The sequence below is a fragment of the Macaca nemestrina genome, chromosome 17, assembly GCF_043159975.1.
Source record: "Macaca nemestrina isolate mMacNem1 chromosome 17, mMacNem.hap1, whole genome shotgun sequence".
NCBI classification, from domain to species: Eukaryota; Metazoa; Chordata; class Mammalia; order Primates; family Cercopithecidae; genus Macaca; species Macaca nemestrina.
The window spans coordinates 22,238,005-22,257,880 of NC_092141.1; the positions used below are offsets into that span (position 1 = coordinate 22,238,005).

General features: G+C 42.0%; 1 pseudogene; it reads left to right on the forward strand.

Annotated features, from left to right (window-relative positions):
- The first annotated feature begins 4,408 nt into the window (after nucleotides 1-4,408).
- On the forward strand, nucleotides 4,409-19,621 carry LOC139359479 (putative uncharacterized protein LINC02693; annotated as a pseudogene).
- Nucleotides 19,622-19,876: the final 255 nt, after the last annotated feature.

Sequence of the window (19,876 nt, forward strand, 5' to 3'; positions counted from 1 at the left end):
AACATTTGACAAAGTTGGCCACCATTTTCTTGAAATAATGTTTTCCTTTGGCTTTGTGAACATGATACTCTCCTTTACTGGTTGCTTTTCAGTTTCTTTTTCTGATTCCTCTTTACCCTTCTTTATTCAATAGGTTTTTGTGGGGAACAGACAGTGTTTGGTACATGAATAAGTTTTTTAGTGGCAATATCTGAGATTTTTGTGCATCCATCACCAGAGCAGTGTACACTGTACCTAATGTGTAGTCTTTTATCCTCGACCCCTCCCACCCTTTGCCCCAAGTCCAAAGTCCATTGTATCATTCTTATGCCTTTGCATCCTCATAGCTTAGCTCCCACTTGTGAGTAAGAACATACGATGTTTGGTTTTCCATTCCAGAGTTATTTCACTTGGAATAATGGTCTCCAATTCCATCTAGGTTGCTGCAAATGCCATTATTTCATTCCTTTTTATGGCTAAGTAGTATTCCATGGTGTGGAATTATCTTTATTCACGTTTTCTTTATTCACTCATTGATCGATGAGCATTTGGGCTGGTTCCTTATTTTTGCAATTGTGAACTGTGCTGCTATAAACATGGATGTGCAAGTATCTTTTTCGTGTAATGATTTCTTTTCCTCTGGGTAGATAACCAGAAGTGGGATTGATGGATCAAATGGTAGATCTACTTTTAGTTCTTAAAGGAATCTCCACACTGTTTTCCATAGTGGTTGTATTAGTTTACATTCCTACCAACAGTGTAAAAGTGTTCCGTTTTCACCACATTCACACCAACATCTATTTTAATTTTTTGATTTTTTTATTATGGTTATTCTTGCAGGATTAAGGTTGTATCATGTTGTGGTTATGATTTGCATTTCCCTGATAATTAGTAAGGTCGAGTATTTTTTCATATGTTTGTTGGCCATTAGTATATCTTCTTTTGAGATATACCTAGTGTAAATGATGAGTTAATGGGTGCAGCACACCAACATGGCACATGTATACATATGTAACAAACCTGCACGTTGTGCACATGTACCCTAGAACTTAAAGTATAATAATAAAAAAGAGAAAATTGTCTATTCGTGTCCTTAGCCCACTTTTTGATGAGATTGTTTGTTTTTGCCTGAACAGCTACAATTCTTTGGTTTGTTATTTTAGTGGTTGCTTTAGGGTTTATAGTGCATGTCTTTAACTGATCACAGTCAACCTTCAAGTGGTAATATATGACTTTAGTATAAGAAACTTACATCAGTATACTTCTTCCCTTCTAGTCTTTAAGCCATCACTGTCATCCATTTTATTTTACATATGTCATAGATTCCATATTACCCTATTGTTTTTGTTTAAACAATTATATTTTAAAGAGGCTTAAGTAATAATAACAAATCATATATTTGTCCGTGTTGTTACTATTTCCAGTGCTCCTCATTCCTTTGTGCAGATCTAGATTTCAATATGGTATCCTTCTTACCGCCTAAAAGACATCCTTTAATTTTTCTTGTAGAGCAGATCTCCAGGTAAGAAAGTCCTAAGTCTTTACACATCTAAAAATGTATTTATTTCTTCATATCCATTATTCTCTTTTTGGTAGTATCTAGTTGGCTGCGACTCTAATCCATTAAACTTTCCATTTTGATTACGGTATTTTTCAAATCTAGATTTCTATTTGGTACTTTTTCCCAATCTACTTGATTATTTTCATATTCATGCTCTTTAATCCCCTTGTTTCTTTATGTGTAAGACACACTTTATGTGATGTTTGGTGACTCTAATATCTTAAGCCTCTGTAGGTTGTTTCCTCTGTCCATTGTTTCTGCTGGCTCTTGCCCATTATACATGTTTGCAATTTTTGATTAAGAACTTACATTCCTTGAAGCTGTCTTCCATTTTGCTTTTGCCAGGCACCTGGAAGGCATTAAAAACCACATGTTACTTTACATTTGCAGCTTGAGACTTTTTAGATTATACAGCTTGTGTGTGAAGCCACCAGTGGAAGGGCTGCCCATGGTTATATGTTAATGTATACCCACTCTCAGGAGAGATGTTTTCCCTCAGGATGGACAATCCTGCTGCTGTTCCAGGGGCTGCAGGGACTGAGCGGGCAGGAGACAGGGGAGGCAGACAGGTTGATTCACAGTTCCCTCCTACACTAAGCCTATCTTTTTGGTGTCCTACTTTTTGAGGTCTTCTCCTAACCCTCCTAGCTTGGACAGGATCTAAACTTTGTCTGCTATTCTGCTGCCCCATCCTCATCCAAGACTATGAAAAAAGAGTTTCAGTACGACACTTGCCAACTATCTTAAGGGTGAAAAATGGCATCTAATTACTTCTTTGGGTTTCTACTTTCACTTTTTAATTTTGATTTTTTTGCCTGTGAGGACTCTTATTTTGCAGCTCATTGATACATTTTTTTAAATGGTTCTTGATATGTATGCCAGAGGTTTTTGTTGTTTTCTGGTCCTTGTCAGCCCATGTTGCTGGAAATAAAATTCTTTCAACTTGTTCTTCAACAAGTTACAGTATCCATATAGTCTTTCCTGTTCCAGAGGCAATAGAGTGAGAACACACACTTAGGAGCCAAGCTGGCCTGAGATCAAGTAAGATCCACCAGCAATGTGACCTCAGTAGCCTATTTACATTCTGAGCCTCAGTTTCTCATAGTGTTGGTGTGTGAATTAAATGAGGTAATATATGAGGTAATATATGAATAACACTTAAAACAGACTGACACTGGTAAGGATGGACTTTCTTGTTGTTATTATTATCTGAAAATTTTGAAAAATTATGAGCCTGAGTAACAGTTATACATCTTACCCAATGGTTCACTAACCTCTGGTCCCTGGCTACCCCGGCCCCTTCTAACATGCAGTCACCCACACCCAGGCTTATACTGATGGAGAAGTGTCAACTATGAGCTATTCACTGGATGACAGGCCCAGCTACTGTCACAGATGCACCCAAAGTCCAGGACAGAATGCTCACAGATGGCTGCTGGTCTGAGAAATGTGATCGTCATATAAGCCTGAGTGAAAACACAGCCCCTTTACTACTAAGAAATCTGAAAACAAACAAACTTAAACAAACATAATTTTAAATTTTGCATTTTTTATGTCATTTGTCCCAACAGCCATTTGACATCAATAGTCCTGATTACTAAAAATGTTAACGTTATAGAAATGTTCTCCTCCTTTTCCAAAACCATGTTTATTTTTCCCCCACAATACAGGGCTATCTGGAAACCCTTGAACTGCTAACATAGCTCAGGGGCTAACTCTGTCTTAGCAGAGTAGCAGCTGAAAAAAGCAGACAATTCTTAACAAACAGGTAGATCAGGAATGCTCACTACTAAAAACATTATTTATTCAGAGCATGTGATATTTCTGATGTGCAAATTAAGCTTACACTTCAACTTTAATTTATAAGAATTAGGAAATGCAGATTAAATCTCTGATGCCATATTGTGAATTCAGTAAAGGTTAACTAATCTACCACGCAAAGACAAACTTTAGCTATCCTACGCTTATTATTCTGGAAATTTAATGAAAATTAAACAAGACTCACAGAGTATAAGAATTGTCCCCCCACCTTAACAGTGCTGTTTTCAGCTTGGGTTGCCTGAAACACTGCAGAATAATTCAGATTTTCTGTAACCCCACCTTTTTATTAAAACCAAAGTACTAAACTAATAAATGTGAGAAAGGACGTTGGGTTTAAAAAGAAAAAGCATCAAGACATCGAGCCTCTTAGATATTTTAAAAGTGAAGACTGAGAAGGAACGCACTGTTGCTACATAGAATTATAGGATTATGGTCAATGTATAATGTTCTCAATATGGGATTTGAATGTTCTGATATTAGATACGATGTACATACTTTATTTATACAGTACCTCCAGAGAAGAAAAAAAGTCAATATTTGTTTATACAGTATTTGGCATGTTATTCACATATGCAGTGATGTATACGATGTCAGAGCTAGAAAAGAGCTTAGATGAGATTTGGATTCAGCGCTGGGCGAGCCCGCCCCCGCCGAGCCCGCCCTGTCCCCTTCCACCCCGCCACGCCTCGTCCCGCCCTCTCCGCCCCCTGCCCCTCTGCCCCGTACCTTCAGTCCCCGCCCCTCCGCCCCGCCCCGCCCCGTCCCCTCCGCCCCGCACGCCCCCTGAGGCATGCAGCAGTGCGCCTGGCCTCCGGGGCTCGATGTCTGAGGACTGCACGTAGATCTCCGTGGCCGGTGACTGAAGTCATCAGTTTACTGCTTGTAACGAACTTAGCGATCACTGGGAACCTGGAAGTAGAGACTCCTTTCCTCCATCCCTCTGTCCCTTGGGCTGCTGCTAATCCGCTCGCCGGCCTCCAGGGCCCCGGGCTGGCTGAACGCCCACACCCGTCTCGCCGCCCCAGGGCCCGCTACGCGCCCGGCATAATGGGAAAAAAATCACCACGGAAAGGTCCAACCCCTCACCATGCAGAGGGGAAGCTTGGCCGCACGTGTGAGGACCTTTACGCCCCTTGGGGTTTCACCCCCGCTTCGCTGGCTCCAAAAGCCTGGGTCGGGGCCTCCTTGTCCTGTGGGGGCCTCTCAGCCGCAAAAACACAGGCCCGAGCCCGCGGGCCTCCCACCCGCCGTGCATAGGCTGCGCTTCTGCGCCCCAGCACTGCGGCTGCGGGACCACCTGGCTCACTTTTCCATTCGGATGATGTCCCTGTACTTCGTGGCTGCAGGCTCCTGAAGCCCCAGGTCTGTGCGGGGACAAGCAAAGCAGCAGAATATCCGTGCTACATCTTTCTGCAGCACCCATTTTACTACCGGATTTGGAAGGAACGAAGTTAAGTAATTTCCAAGGCAAGTAATTAAAATTATATGATGAAAAGGCTGGAAACTCTTCTGTTGGTAATAACTGTCAGACATATCTGTGCCTGAAATGTCAGACTTTCTCTGAGAAAAAAACTGAGAACTTGTTTCCCATTATTTAAAATAGGAAAAATTATAGGGCACAGCAAGTCAATAGAAAAAACCTACCAATTTCCTAACTCACAGTGTGGCAGTAGGTTTAAGTTGCACATAAGTTAGGATGTAAAATGCTTAAATGTTGCCACTTGGTCACCCACATTTGATATGGTTGTTACATGCAGTTGCCTTGTACGCAGTAGCAGTGGCTTGAGACCAGCAACATCACTCGTTTGTCAACACACCAAAGCTTTTCGAAGTCACCACCATGATCCTGGTGGTCTACCAGTTGTTTCTGGAAGCAACATGTGGCTTTTCCAGCAAACGATTTAGTTTAAAATGTTGTAATCTTTGAAAGCTCAAACTTTATCTCTACAACCATCAGCTGAAAAATTTGAGACAGGTTCTTGTCTTTTGCCAAAACTGCACCACGATAGGGGCTCCACTGATCCACCTGCTTCAGCCTCCCCAGTAGCTGAGACCACAGGTGTGCACCACCATACCTGTTAATTTTTATTTTTATTTTTGTAAAAACTACATCTCCCTACATTGCCCAGGCTGGTCTCGAACTTCTAGGCTCAAGCAGTTTTCCCACCTTGGCCTCCCAAAGTGCTGGAATTACAGGCATGAGCCACCGACTGAGCTAGGAGTTAGAGACCAGCCTGGGCAACATGGCGAAACCCCATCTTTACAAAAAATTTAAAAATTAGCTGGGAGTGGTGGCATTGCCGATAGTCCCAGCTACTCAGGAGGCTGAGGTGGGAGGATCCTTGAACCCAGGAGGTCCAGGCTGCAGTGAGCCATGATTGCACCACTGTACTTCAGCCTGGGCAACAGTGCCAGACCCTGCCCCCTCCCCCAAAAGAAAGAAAACTATTAGTTCATAATGTAGTTGATGAAATAATGTACATCCACAAAGAAAGGAGCAATCATAATATATGTGTAATTACTCAGTATTAAAATATTGTATCTAGTAGTACGTATATAATATTGAATACCGATAATGAATGGGGCACTGCTTTAAGCACTTTATACTCATTATCCCACAAGGATTCTCTCTCGGGTAGGTCTGAGTATATTCAATTTAAAGGCTAATTAGTAAGCAACACATAGAATTGAACAAGAAACTATTTAAAACATAGAAGGCTCTCAAAAATACAATGTGGAATGAGTAATGCAAGTTACAGAGATACATAGCACATTTATAGAAAGTGTAAAAACTTACAAAGTTAAACAGTATGTTTTTAGAGAAACAATATATTATTTAGAGATATTATTATGTAATAAAAGTATAATGAAAGTCAGGGAAATAATACTTTTTGTAAAGCTTCAGAAGAATGATTGTCCAGATGGGGAGGCAAAGGGTTACATTTAGGAAGGGCCAACCATGCACATGGCTTCAAGTGATGGCTACAATGTATTTACTTTACTTTTATGTGAGGCTGTGTGTGTGTGTGTGTGTGTGTGTGTGTGTGTGTCTGTGTCTGTGTCTGTGTGTAATTTTGTATGTATAAAATAGTTCATAATAATTTTTTTTTGAGTTGGGGTGGTTCTCTGTCTCCCAGGCTGGAGTGCAGTGGCATGATCCCGGCTCACTGCAGCCTCCAACTCTCAGGCTCAAGTGATCCTCCCACCTAAGCCTCCTGAGTACCTGGGATTACAAGTGCACACCACCATGCTTGGCTAAATTGTTTAAATCTTTTGTAGAGATGGGGTCTCACTCCTGTCCATGCTGGTCTTGAACTCCTGGTCTCAAACAATCCTCCTGCCTCAGCCTCCCCAAGTGCTGATATTACAAGGTTGAGTTGCTCTGCCCAGCCTCATTTTTTTTTTTAAACAGCTTTATTGAGGAAAAATTCACATACCTTATGATCCACTAGGGTTTACTATAATCACAGCTATGTGAAACCAACACCATAGTTAAGTTTAGAACATTTTTATCAGTCCTATACCCTTTAGCTATCACCCTGTTATTTCCCCCAGCCCCTACCCCAGCTGTAAGCAACCGCAAAGCTAGTTTCCATCTCAATAGATTTGTCTTCTCTGGGCATTTCATATAAATCGATCCATATAAGTGATTTTTCATGTCTGGCTTCTTCACATTTGTCTCATTCCAGAAGGTGACTGAATTGTTCCACAACTAGGAATACTAAACTGTGGGGTGAATGTTTGGTTCCCAAGTGAATGTGAATGAGGCAGAGTGGAAGGAGAGTTCTTTTACTGAGGGAAAGGGACAAGAACCAATGAAAGAAAGAGATCCAGCAGGAGGGAAGGGAGGAAGAGGGGTGGAGAGCTGCTGGAAGCAGATGAACGAGCTCTGGGCCTTGACAGCAGAATAGAAGGTGCAATGCTGCGGGGTGCAGGTCCTGAGGGGGAATGTGGAAAACGGCAGGTCATAAACTCTGAATTCCAGCTGCTGGAGATGTGGATCCCAAGGGCCTGGTTGTCCCGTCACAGGCAGGGGCTGGAAAGTGGGGTTCTGCTCAGGTCCAATAAGGAAGTGGGTGCACAGGTGGTGTGGACATGTGCGTGGAAGCCCACAGTGTGAGATGCAGAACTTCAGGGAGAACCTGCATTTGAGCTCCAGGCTGGTTGGAAGTATTCTTTCATTCAGTAGGCTTCTCATTAAGTGTCTGTTGTGTGACAGACATTGCAGAGTTTATAGATGCAATCTTACCTGTCCCAGCCTTCCAAGAACTTCCCTGGAAGGCTGGGACATGATTATTTTCCATCTCCCCACGGTTCATGGAACTGTATTCTGCATAAAACGGGCAAAGTAAAACTATCATTGATTAGTACTTGAAGAAACAAAGCTTTTACCTTCATGTTTTTTACAAAATGCAGTATCTGAGATGTAGCATTCTGTGTCTTTGGCTTCTTTAATGTTAGCTATACAGACAAAATAGAAAATGAAAAATATTTTCCAATATTAAATATTCACATTGATGTCTGTATTAGTCTATTTTGTATTGCTATAAAAGAACACCCGAGGCTGGGTAATTTATGAAGAAAAGAGGTTTATTTGGCTCATGATTCTGCAGGCTGTACCAGCCTGGCACCAGCATCTGTTTCTAGTGAGGACCCTGGGAAGCCTCCAATCATGGTGGAGGGGGAAGTGGAGCGAGGAAGAAAGGAGGTGGGTGCCACGTGCTTTCAAATAACCAGCTCTCATGTTTCATAGAGGAAGGACTCACTCACTACAACCGGGACAGCACCAAGCCATTCCTGAAGGATCTTCCCCCAAGACCCAAACACCTCTCACTAGGCCCCACTTTCTTTTGTTTCTTTTTTTTTTTTTTTTTTTTTTTGAGACAGAGTCTCACTCTGCCACCCAGACTGGAGTGCAGTGGCATGATCTCGGCTCACTGCAAGCTCCGCCTCCTAGGTTCATGCCATTCTCCTGCCTCAGCCTCCCAAGTAGCTGGGATTACAGGCGCGCACTACCATGCCTGGTTAATTTTTTGTTTTAGTGGAGATGGTGTTTCACCATGTTAACCAGGATGGTCTTGATCTCCTGACCTTGTGATCTGCCCGCCTCAGCCTCCCAAAGTGCTGGGATTACAGGCATGCACCACTGCACCTGGCCTAGGCCCCGCTTTCAACATTGGAAATCAAATTTCTTTTTTTTGTTTTGTTAAGGATATAATCTGACTCTGTCACCCAGGGTGGAGTGCAGTAGTGCAGTTGTAGCTCACTATAGAAGCCAAGGCTGAGCTGAGCCATAGCTTACTGTGGCATCCAACTCCTGGGGCTCCAGAGATCCTCCCACCTCCGCCTCCTGAGTAGCTGGGATAACAGGCTCAATCCACCATGCCAACTAATTTTTTTATTTTTTGTAGAGACAGGGTCTCACTAGGAGATCAAATTTCAGCATGAGATTTGGAGAGGACAAATTTTCAAACTATTAATGTCAATAGTTTTTTTTTTTTCCCTTATAAAGAGTATCTATGTGTTAGGAACTTTAGATGTTTAAAAAGTGGTGGCAGGGGAGAAATATATAATAAGGGACACACACTGTATAATTTCCTCACATTTTAAATTACTCTGATAACTAATACATACATAGATTTATGGGTCTGGAATTTTTTCAGTGAGACATTTGTTTATAATTAAAATGTGGATTTGATCTCCTTATTCCTTTTTAATTCAGTCCCAGGCCTGAGCCACCATCCAAACATTCCTACATTGAAACTGGGATTTTTCCCTGAAAATGTTGCTTGTTAGGAAAACAGGAGACAGTTGCCTTGAGCCCTCTGGCCTTGGCCGCCAGGCCGCTCTCACAGAGGAGTGTTATTCAGTGGGAAGTCATGCTCCCTGCATGGCACCGCAGCCCCTCAGCTCTGAACTCAGCAAACACTGTCCCATTTTGCCCTCAGTAAAAAGCACAGAGGCACCACCACAGGCTAGTACCCAGTGGGAACTCAGTCTTGGGAACTTACTGGAATTGTTGAAAGATATGTCCCTTTTTAGTAATGCATATGGCCCTAAATATTAGGTACAATCTGACTTCAGATTCAAGTCATCATGTGTTTTGGCTCAGCTGTGGCCTGCATATGGTATTGTTGATATTAGAAATGAAAATGCTGGTGAGCCACAGAAAGAAAAATCCCATGTTTTCTGAAACTTTCAAACACCTTTGGCCTTGTTCGTTAATCACCTGGAAGGAAGAGAACCTATAAAAACTGCAAACGCAGTGGCCAGCAGCCAGCCCTTGAGAGGCTTGCTGAGCTGTGAGGTCTGGAGGAGGAAGCAGCTCTGCATTGCTTCTGCAGCCCCAGTCAAAGCAATGTTGAATTCCAGCGTGATATCGAAATGAATGTATTTTATTGTAATGTTACACCTTACATTTTTTATTAAGTCCTTTGTTCATAAATGGAAACAACAAAATGACAAATTATTTAACATTTTCATATTTTACAACCTTCCTGGCCACTAGCAAAACAAAACAAAACAAAACAAAACAAAACAAAAAAAGAAAGAAAAAGAAATTTGATTCCCAATGTTGAAAGCAGGGCCTAGTGAGAGGTGTTTGGGTCTTGGGGGCAGATCCTGCAGGAACGGCTTGGTGCTGTCCCGGTGTTAGTGAGTGAGTCCTTGCTCTATGAAACATGAGAGCTGGTTGTTTGAAAGCACCTGGCACCCACCTCCTTTCTTCGTTGCTCCACTTCCCCTTCCATCATGACTGGAGGCAGCCTGAGCTTCAGAAGGGAGGCCGTCCTCTAAGACAGCCTGTCCGATATAAACAGAATATGATCTAGGCCTGTCTGTAGTTTTAAATTTTCTACTAGCCAGGTTAAAGAAACTAAAGAGAAGCAGGTGGAATTGATTTGTGATAATATAATTTATTTGACCCAATATATCCAAAATATCATTTTAATGTGTGATCAGTATAAAATTATTAATGAAACATTTTACATTTCTTTGTCCTAAATCTTTAAAACTCACCCCATATTTTACACTTCTAGCATATCCCAGTTCGGAGCAGCCACATTCCTGATGTTCTGAGGGCTCTGACTCCCTGACCTCAGGAAGGTGAAGGGCCTGAACCGAATTTCTCTGCCAGGAGCCAGGGAGCTCCCCCTCCCTATCCACATCTCTTTTCGGTCCCAAAGGAAGAGAGAGTGCCCTAAGAGGGCAGGGGCTGCCAGCAGGAGGTGGCCACAGGTACAACACTGCTACCCATCTGCTGCTTGGTGGGGCCATTCTCCCTCCAGAGATCAGAGGATAGCGGGGTCCCAGGAGGTGGGCCCTGTCCACAGCCTTGACCTCCAGAGATTAGATTTGGAGGGAATAGATTCCAGACAAATGCTTTACCTTGCTATTTGGCCTTGGCCCTAGTGGTCAGGCTGTCATCTGTTTCCTCCTGTGTTGTGTGATACTGTGTGAGTTTTAAGCACATACATGTCTACATGCATTTCTTTTTTTTTTTTTTTTTTTTTTTTTTTTTTTTTTGACGCAGAGTCTTGCTCTGTGCCCCAGGCTGGAGTGCAGTGGCGCGATCTCAGCTCACTGCAAGCTCCGCTCCCCCGGGTTCACACCATTCTCCTGCCTCAGCCTCCCGAGTAGCTGGGACTACAGGCGCCCGCCACCTCGCCCGGCTAATTTTCTTGTATTTTTAGTAGAGATGGGGTTTCACCGTGTTAGCCAGGATGGTCTCCATCTCCTGACCTCATGATCCGCCAGTCTCGGCCTCCCAAAGTACTGGGATTACAGGCTTGAGCCACCGCGCCCGGCCTACATGCATTTCTTTATAATTCGAGGGACCCAACTTCTAATAAGGGGAAAAGGAATTAGGTACCTAGATGGTCCCTACCGTTTGCCAGCTAACTTGTAATCAGCATGTTGTTAATCCTGGCATCCTGTCTGCTCTGGGTGTGTTAGTTCACTGTTACTGTGTAATAAGCAGTCCCAAAACTTATTTAGCTCATGATTGAGCAGGTCAGCAATTTATGGCAGTCTCCTGCCATAAATGAATTGTGATACCTATAAAACCTGCCATACCTTATAAGGCATAGCAATCTTCATGTGTGTGTATGGGAGAAGGGTGTCAGTGACCAGGCAGCTCTGCTGTTGAGAGTGAGTTGGCTGTGGACTGGGCAACTTCGGTTCTCTTCCCCAAAATGTTTCATCCTCTAGCAGGCTAACCTGGGCTTGTTGTCATGGAGATGGCAGGGTTCTGAAAGAAAAGGAAGAAGCATTCAAGACCTTTTGAGACTGGGCCCAAAACTGCCAGCTGGATCCAAGTCTTGGGAAACAGATTCTACCCCTGGATGGGAGCAGCTGTAAAAGCACATTGCAAAGGATGCAGACACAGGGAGGGATGAAGAATCGCTATTGTTGCAGTTAGCATCACTATGCCGTTTCTTGCAGACAAGATGTATATAACTGTCCAAGTCAAGTAACTTGTCCAAAGCCCCACAGCTACTAAGCGGGCTGTGCTGGGCCTCAGGATCTGCTCGGCCTGACTCCAGAACACAGCCACCTCCATGGGCCGCACTATCACACAGCTTCCCTGGGCCTTCCAGGTTCTGGAGGGTGACTCTTCTGCAATAGAGGCAGGATTCCGGCAAGATTCTCATCCTTGAAGTGTTCTTCACCGTTAGGAATATTCCTCTCCAGATAATGATTGGGAAGCGTCTTGAAATAACTTGGAATAATTTTGGGGAAATGGTTGAAGGCTGAGTTAAGAAATCAAGGCACTAGCACTATATTTTTCATTTCTAATCATAGGAGAAATTTGAAAACACGTATAAAGCACTCCACATGTTTGGAAATTCTTTTCATCCCATCTTGGCATTTGGAGGCTATTACTGGTCTTCAACACAGACTAAATCAAAATGCTGTGCCCCAAACAACCTCTTCCTCTGAAAACACCTGCTGTAAAGATAGATCTGCTGAGAAGACATTTCCTCCTGCTGCAGTTTAGTCAAGCAGCTGAGCATGTCTTGAAGCCGTCCTTTGATTTCAACAGGGCAGAGCCATTTTCTAAGACTGCCCGCCACCCCTCCCTGTAAAGCTGAGATGCTGCAATGAGGCAAATCCCCACAGCACACAAGGGAATCAGGCACAGCCAATGCATCCTTTAGCACAGCTAAGGTTCTCACCCTTGATGCACCTTACAATTACCTGGGTGGCAGGGGGCTTTTAAAATTCCCAAAACTGAAGTTGCAACAGACCAGTGAAATCAGAATCCCTGGGGCAGGATCCAGACATCCTTGCTGTTTAAAGCTCTCCAGCTGGTTACAGTGTGTGGCCAGCGTTGAGAACCACTGCTTGAAACCAACATCTTTTGATGAACTAGTAGCAAATGATTTCTCAAATGAATGTAAAGTCTTTGCTGCTGAGCTATAGCCTTTCAGTCTTACTTGCATTATTTACATACTATCTTTTGCAGGACCTGACCTCTGCTACTCATTTTGTTTGACTCAACTCAATTTCACAAGTACTGAGTGCATATGATGTGCAGAGCACCATGCTAGTTATTGTGTCCTTGGTTTGGGGAGGACTTTGCTGGGAAATAAAATCACATCATCAGAAATAAGAGTCTTGCTACTTACCAAATAAGAGTCTTGCTACTTTTAGCAAATTGAGGCAAAAATGGGAAGACCTAGGGGGTCTCACCCAAGGGTTAGGACATTAATAGATACATCTGATGATGCTGTGAGTAGAAGTGTCCCACTTTGAAACAAAACACTGCTGTTACTCAGAGATACTAAATTATGTGTGCAAATATGTGGTATTTAAATATTTTGTTGATATATAGCGTGCATACAGAAATACGGGCATAAAGCTCAACATATATTATGACAAAGTTAATACACGTGGGTAACCAAGAAATAGAAGCAGCCTCACTCATGTGGCCCACAAGCGCTTTCTCCCTGTCTCCTCAAAGGTACCAGTGTCTTAACAGCTGACGTTATAGATCAGTTTCGTCTTTCTGTGCAAGTGTTTCATTACAGAGAAGTTTAAATATATACAAAGTGAAAAAAATTCAACAGCTAGTATTCATGTGCCATTTTTGTTTCTTCTGTACCTCAGCCCTTTCCCTACCCTTCACTTTATGTATTTTTTTAGTTCTTTTTTGGTGAGGTAAGATATACATGCATTGAAAGGCACAAATCTTAATTGTACAGCTTTGAAAAATAAATAACACCCATATAACCATCACCCCTTTTCAGAATGGAATATTTCCATCATCCCCAGAAACCTCCCTCATGCTCATTCCTAGGCAATTTTTAACTCCCCCAGAGGAAAGTACTGTTGTGGGGGTTTTTTAACCATAAGTTCATTTTGCTTGAAATCGTACAATATACATTTTTATGTCCAGCTGTCTCAGCATAATGCTTGTGAGACATCTCCATAGTGTGTATTTTAGTAGTTTGTTCCTTTGTATTGCTGAATAGTATTCTGCTGTATGAATGCACTGTGGTTTGTTCATACATTTCTCTGTTGATGAATATTTGGGCTATTTCCTGCTTTGGGCTATCATATTAGTAAAGATCTATGAATATTCTTATACAAGTACTTTTTTGTATTGTTTTATTCCTTTATTAGCATTGAAGTGACACATATTTTCATTTTTTAGCAGTTGCTCCAGGGATTACAGTGTGCATCATTAACATTCTCACAGTCTAGAGTTAATATTGTTCTATTACAGTGAGTATAAAATAGAAAAACTTACTACAGAATAGCACCATTTATCTCCTATCCTTTGTGCTGTTGTTGCCATAAATTTCGTATCTGTACATGTCAAAAACCCCACAACACAATATTATATTTGCTCTAGTCATAGATCTTTAGATGAAATTAAGAGGGAAAAAAAGAAAAATATATTAATAAATATTTGGAGGGAGATATTTTGCGGCCACAGAAACATACTGTTTCTTCTTTAAGTTTCATCACAACTTTTGCATTCATTGATGACTCTTTCCTGCAGTAATGATTACTGTACTGTTCTAGTGGTAGTTTTCTATTTGTGCTATCCTTCAACATTTATTACTTGGAATTCTTCTGTAAGGAGATTTGTCTTTCCTTCCTGATTTATTTAATCTTTTCTATATCAGTATGGACTTGTGGCTATTTCTTTTATGTTCTGGGTTATAATTTAGTGCTGTCATAATTATTTGCCACTCACATTGTTCCACCTTGAGTCACAGAGAGCTCTTCCAGGTTGGCTTCTTTTGACATGTCTCCACCCTTTTATGTTTTTTAAAAGCACATTTTATTTTCTGGCACTGCAAGATGCTCTAGTCTCATCTTGTGTTTTTCATGGCAGGCCTAGAATTAGTCATTTCTCCAAGAAGCCTGGGTTTCTTTTATAGGAGAATGGTATTTAGAAACTAAGATCTGGGTACTGGGTGTGCTCATTAATACTGGGATATCACTGCTTCTAGGCTCTCTCAGCATAGTTTGGAAACACGTGAATGTTTCCAAACATGTATGCATGAATACAAACTCAGCATCTACCTATCTCTATCTATCTAAACAGATACATTAAAATAGATAAGGGTTCATACTGACATTCCTAACTCTAGTGCAGCACCTCAGGATTTATTCTAGCATTCTCCCTTTGCTTATTTGTAACTCTTTCACCTACAGAGAGAAACTGGGATCTAATTCTCTAAAATATATTTGCTAACACGGAAACTCATTTCAGAATTGCTAACCCATACCCTGAAACAAATTCGCCAACAGTATGTTTGTGTACAGTTCTTGAGTCTTACAGTATGCAGTCAAAACAGTATTTTCCAAGGTTACTTAGCTGAAGACTTTTTTCCCCACACTCTTCAATATGGGTTAGTCATAATTTGTAATGCAGTAAGATTCATTTGTCACCCACTGCATTCCATCTGACCCCCTCACCATCTTTGTTGATTTTTAAATTTATGTAGAATAAAACCTGTAGTAGATGCTTTTTCTACATCAGTTGAGATAATTGTGATTTGCCACTCCATTCTGTTAATGCAGTGATGTTTGAATGTTCAACCATCCTTGCATTCCAGGAATAAATTCTTCTTGGTCATAGTGTATAATTATTTTAATATACTGCTGAATTTAGTTTGTTGGTATTTTGTTGAGGATTTCTGCATTGGTATGCATCAGGGAAGTGATATGGATCTCTAGTTTTCTTGTCTACTTTTTTTTTCTGACTTTGGTATCAGGGTAATTCTGACCTCATAGAATAAGTTTAGAAATGTTCTCTCATTTTCAATTTTTTCGAAGAGTTGGATTAATGTTATTTAAATGTTTGGTAAGATTCACCAGTGAAATCATCTGGTTCAGGGCCTTTCTTTGTCAGAAAGTTTTTGATGACTGATTCAATCTTAGTAGTTATGGGGTCTATTCTAATTTTCTGTTTTTTCATTATTCAGTCCTAGTAGGTTTTGTATACCTAAGAATTTGTCTATTTTATCTAGACTGTCCTATTTGTTGGCAAACAGTTGTTTATAGTACACCTCTTATAATTCTTTATTTCTGTAGAATTCATAATAATGTCCCACTGTTATTTCTGACTTTGAGTCTCTTTTTCTTAGTCAATCTAGCTAAAGTTTTGTCAGTTTTGTTCATCTTTTCAAAAACCAACTTTTGGTTTTGTGTATTTACTGATAAGGAGGGATTTATTTCTGTCATATACTGTTTGTTGTTTATATGTCTTACAGCTTTTTTGTTCTTCATTTCCTACATACTGTCTTTTGTATTTAATTGATTTTTGATAATGAAATGTTTTAATTTCCTCATTTCCTTTTGTATATATTCTATTGTGTGTGTGTGTATGTGTATGTGTGTGTCATCATGGGTATTACATTTAACTTGCAAGTTTATTCATTTTATTCAATTGTATAAACATACTGTAATTTATTTATCCATTCTACCCTTTATGGCCTTTCGGATTTTAATTATTGGACTTTTTGTTAGAGCAGTTTTAGATTTACATGAAAAAATGAGTCAGGGAATTCTCATATACCCAGTCTCCTGCCCACATGCTCTGTTGTTACCCTTACAACCTTGCCTTGTGGTACGTTTGTTACAGTTGATGAACAATGTAGAAACATTATTATTAACTAAAATTCATTAGAGGTCACTCTTTGTGTTGTACCTTCTATAATTTTGAGAAATGTGTAATGACATGACATGTATCCATCATTAATGCAGCATTCAGAATAGTTTCACTGTCTTAAAATATCCATTGTGCCTCAGCTATTTGTTTCTTTCTTTCACCCTCCCTTTCCCACAACCCTGATAACTGTTGCTCTCTTTACTGTTTCCATACAATATCATGTGCAATTTTACAGAATATCGTATGGTTGGAATTCTATAGTACATAGCATTCAAGTGGGCTCCTTTCACTTACCAATATGCATTTAAGTTTCCTGTGTGTCTTTTCATGGCTTGTGAGCTCAGTTTTAAATCAAGGAATAATAATTTATTGTGTGAATCCACAACAGTTTATCCATTCACCTACTGAAAGGCATCTTGATTGCCTCCAAGTTTTAGCAATTATGAATAAAGCTGTAATAAACATTTACGTGGAAGTTTTTGTGTGAATATAAGTTGTCAGCTTATATATAAAGGTATACTTAGCTTTATAAGGAACTGCCAGGCCAGGCACAGTAACTCATATCTGTAATCCCAGCACTTTGGAAGGTTGAGATGGAAGGATTGCTTGAGCCCAGGAGTTCATGACCAGCCTGGGCAATATAATGAGACCTTGTCTCTACAAAATAAATTTAAAAATTAACCAGGCATGGTGGTGCCTGTTGGTGTTAATATCATTGTTATGCAACCTGCTCTAGGAAGTGACGATCCTGTGTTCTCTAAGATGAACGTAATGAGAATCACTCAAGTCAGTAGTCACAACCCATCATTAGCAGAAGCTCAGAAAATAAGATGTTAAATGCCTGGCCATTAAGTTTTCTTATCTTTATTTCTACAGAATCATCTCCCTTGCCCCACAAACGTGAAAGAAAAGACAAGAGAAGCACCACAGAAGAGGAGGGGAGAAGTGCCCTAGAAGAAAGTCAACCAGTCTCTGAAGCTTCGCCCAGGTGGGCACAGGCCAGCCAGCCTCTCCTCTGGTTGCCCAGCCAGCTGCAGGCTGTCATATAACCTTCCACCCGGCGTGCTTTTGAGTGTGTGGAAGTGCTGTACGCCCTCTTCTTTGAAAACCTGTTGAGCAAATGCCTCCACATTTTATGCCCCTTCAACCTCCACCTCCAAGGGCCCCCAAGACCAAACATGCTGTGCACACACAGCAGCTCTTTGTGTCCCGCTCCTGGCCAATCTCCTGCATCACCTCGTTGAGCTCCATTGAACTCCGCAGTCTGCATGCTCTGTGGAACTCAGGGTCGTCTTGCTCCATGGAACTCAGGGTCTTCATTTTCCATGGAACTCAAAGTCTTCTTGCTCTGTGGAACTTGAGGTCTCCTGGCTCCATGGAACTCAGGGTCCTTGTGCTCTGTGGTACTCGGGGTCTGTGTTCTCCAGGGAACTCAGGGTCCTTGTGCTCTGTGGTACTCGGGGTCTGTGTGCTCCATGTAACTCAGGGTCTGCATGCTCCATGGAAAGCACTGGGACACACTTGACCCCCCACACCCACACATACATCCTTCATTTTGTTCCTGCCCCTCACCTGTCCACCCTGTGAGGCTTCTTCACCCCCACTCTGCTTTGAGCTCACGCCGGGTCTTTCGGGCTGGCCTGAAGCATGGGTGTTGGTAGGAGGAAGTGGCTGAGGTCACACGTTCAGGCAAATTCTGCTGGTGTCGCACCTGATGGAGCTGCCTGGGGAGGATGTTTCCTTGGAGGACGTGCCCTGGTGTCCACTGGCTTCTTATGGTGCCCACACTGCTGCTGATGCCATGGAGGAGCCACAGGGCCACACTGGGGGCTGTTCGGGAATTGGTGGCTTTCATCTCCAGGTTAGGTAGGAACTGGCAGGCACCTTGGCTGTCCTTGTGGCCTCTGCCCTGACCCTGGTCCTCCCCAGATTGCTGATTTTCTGGGCTGCTGCTCTTCCAGGAGGAATTAAAGGTGGGAATGTCTGAAACCTATGTTTTGGATTAGCAGAGACCCTAGGCTCTGTCATGCAGAAAAGGGAAGGATTGCAGATGGTGGCGGGATCTGCCGAAGGCAGGGGCTTCACTGTGATGCTGGAGCCCTCCATGATGGGATGTTTGCATGCAGCCCAGGTTCAGTTAGGTGGCCCATCAGCGAGTCCTGGATCTGGTCTCACTCACAAGCCATGGACAACATGAGCTCAATTTGCCAGGGCTCCCTGGGAAGGGATTGGAGAGCCTGGGAAAGAGGCTGGGCTGCCTGTTACCCCCACCCCACACCCTGCCTCCTGTAACCCCTTAGGAGGTCCACACTTTGAGTTGTCAGCCAGAGACAGTAACTCAAAACCTTGGCTTTGGGCAGCCAGAAGTCCAGAAATGAGGGAGAGGGCAGGCCTAGACACCAAAATAAAAGTCTATATATTTTAATATAAATACCAGAGGTGTTTGAACCAGAACAACTCCATCTTGAATAGGTCCTGGGTAATTTAGACCCTACCCTTAAGCCTGGAGAATCTTGAATGAGGCTGAGACCTACTGGGCTGCATTCTCAGGAAGGCAGGCATTCTAAGTCACAGGATGAGATAGGAGGTCGGCACAAGATACAGGTCACAAAGACCTTGCTGATAAAACAGGTTGCGGTAAAGAAGCCAGCCACAACCAAGATGGTGATGAAAGTGATGTCTGGCTGTCCTCACTGCTCATTGTATGCTAATTATGCATTAGCATGCTAAAAGACACTCCCACCAGCATCATGACAGTTTAGGAATGCCATGGCAATGTCAGAAAGTTACCCTATATTGTCTAAAAGGGGGACAAACCCTCAATTCCAGGAATTGCCCACACCTTTCCTGGAAGACTCATGGATAATCCACCCCTTGTTTAGTATATAATCAAAAAGTAACAATAAGTACAAGCAGTTGAGCACCCCTTGCCACTGTTCTGCCTATGGCGTGGCCATTCTTTCTTTCCTTTACTTTCTCTAATAAACTTGCTTTCACTTTATGGATTTGCCTCAAATTCTTTCTTGCACGAGATCTAAGAATTCTCTGTTGGGGTCTGGATCAGGACCCCTTCCCAGTAACATAAATATGAAACAAAGGTCCATAAATTGCCCCAATTGGAAACACAAAATGTACTATGAGGATTTATATAACAAAGAGATAAAAGGGGCCCTGATTGTCTTTTGTGCCTATACAGCATGGGCTCCAGATTAACAAATGCTAAAATGCACCAATTGACAAAGCTTCATGAACTTAGTCAATGCTGGGACTCAAGTTACAGTTATACCTGGGATAAACACTGCAATGCCTGTAATCCTGGCAAAGTAACTATAGAGGAAAAATAGGCATGCTTTATTTTAACTGTAGCTTTGCCCAAATTTCACATA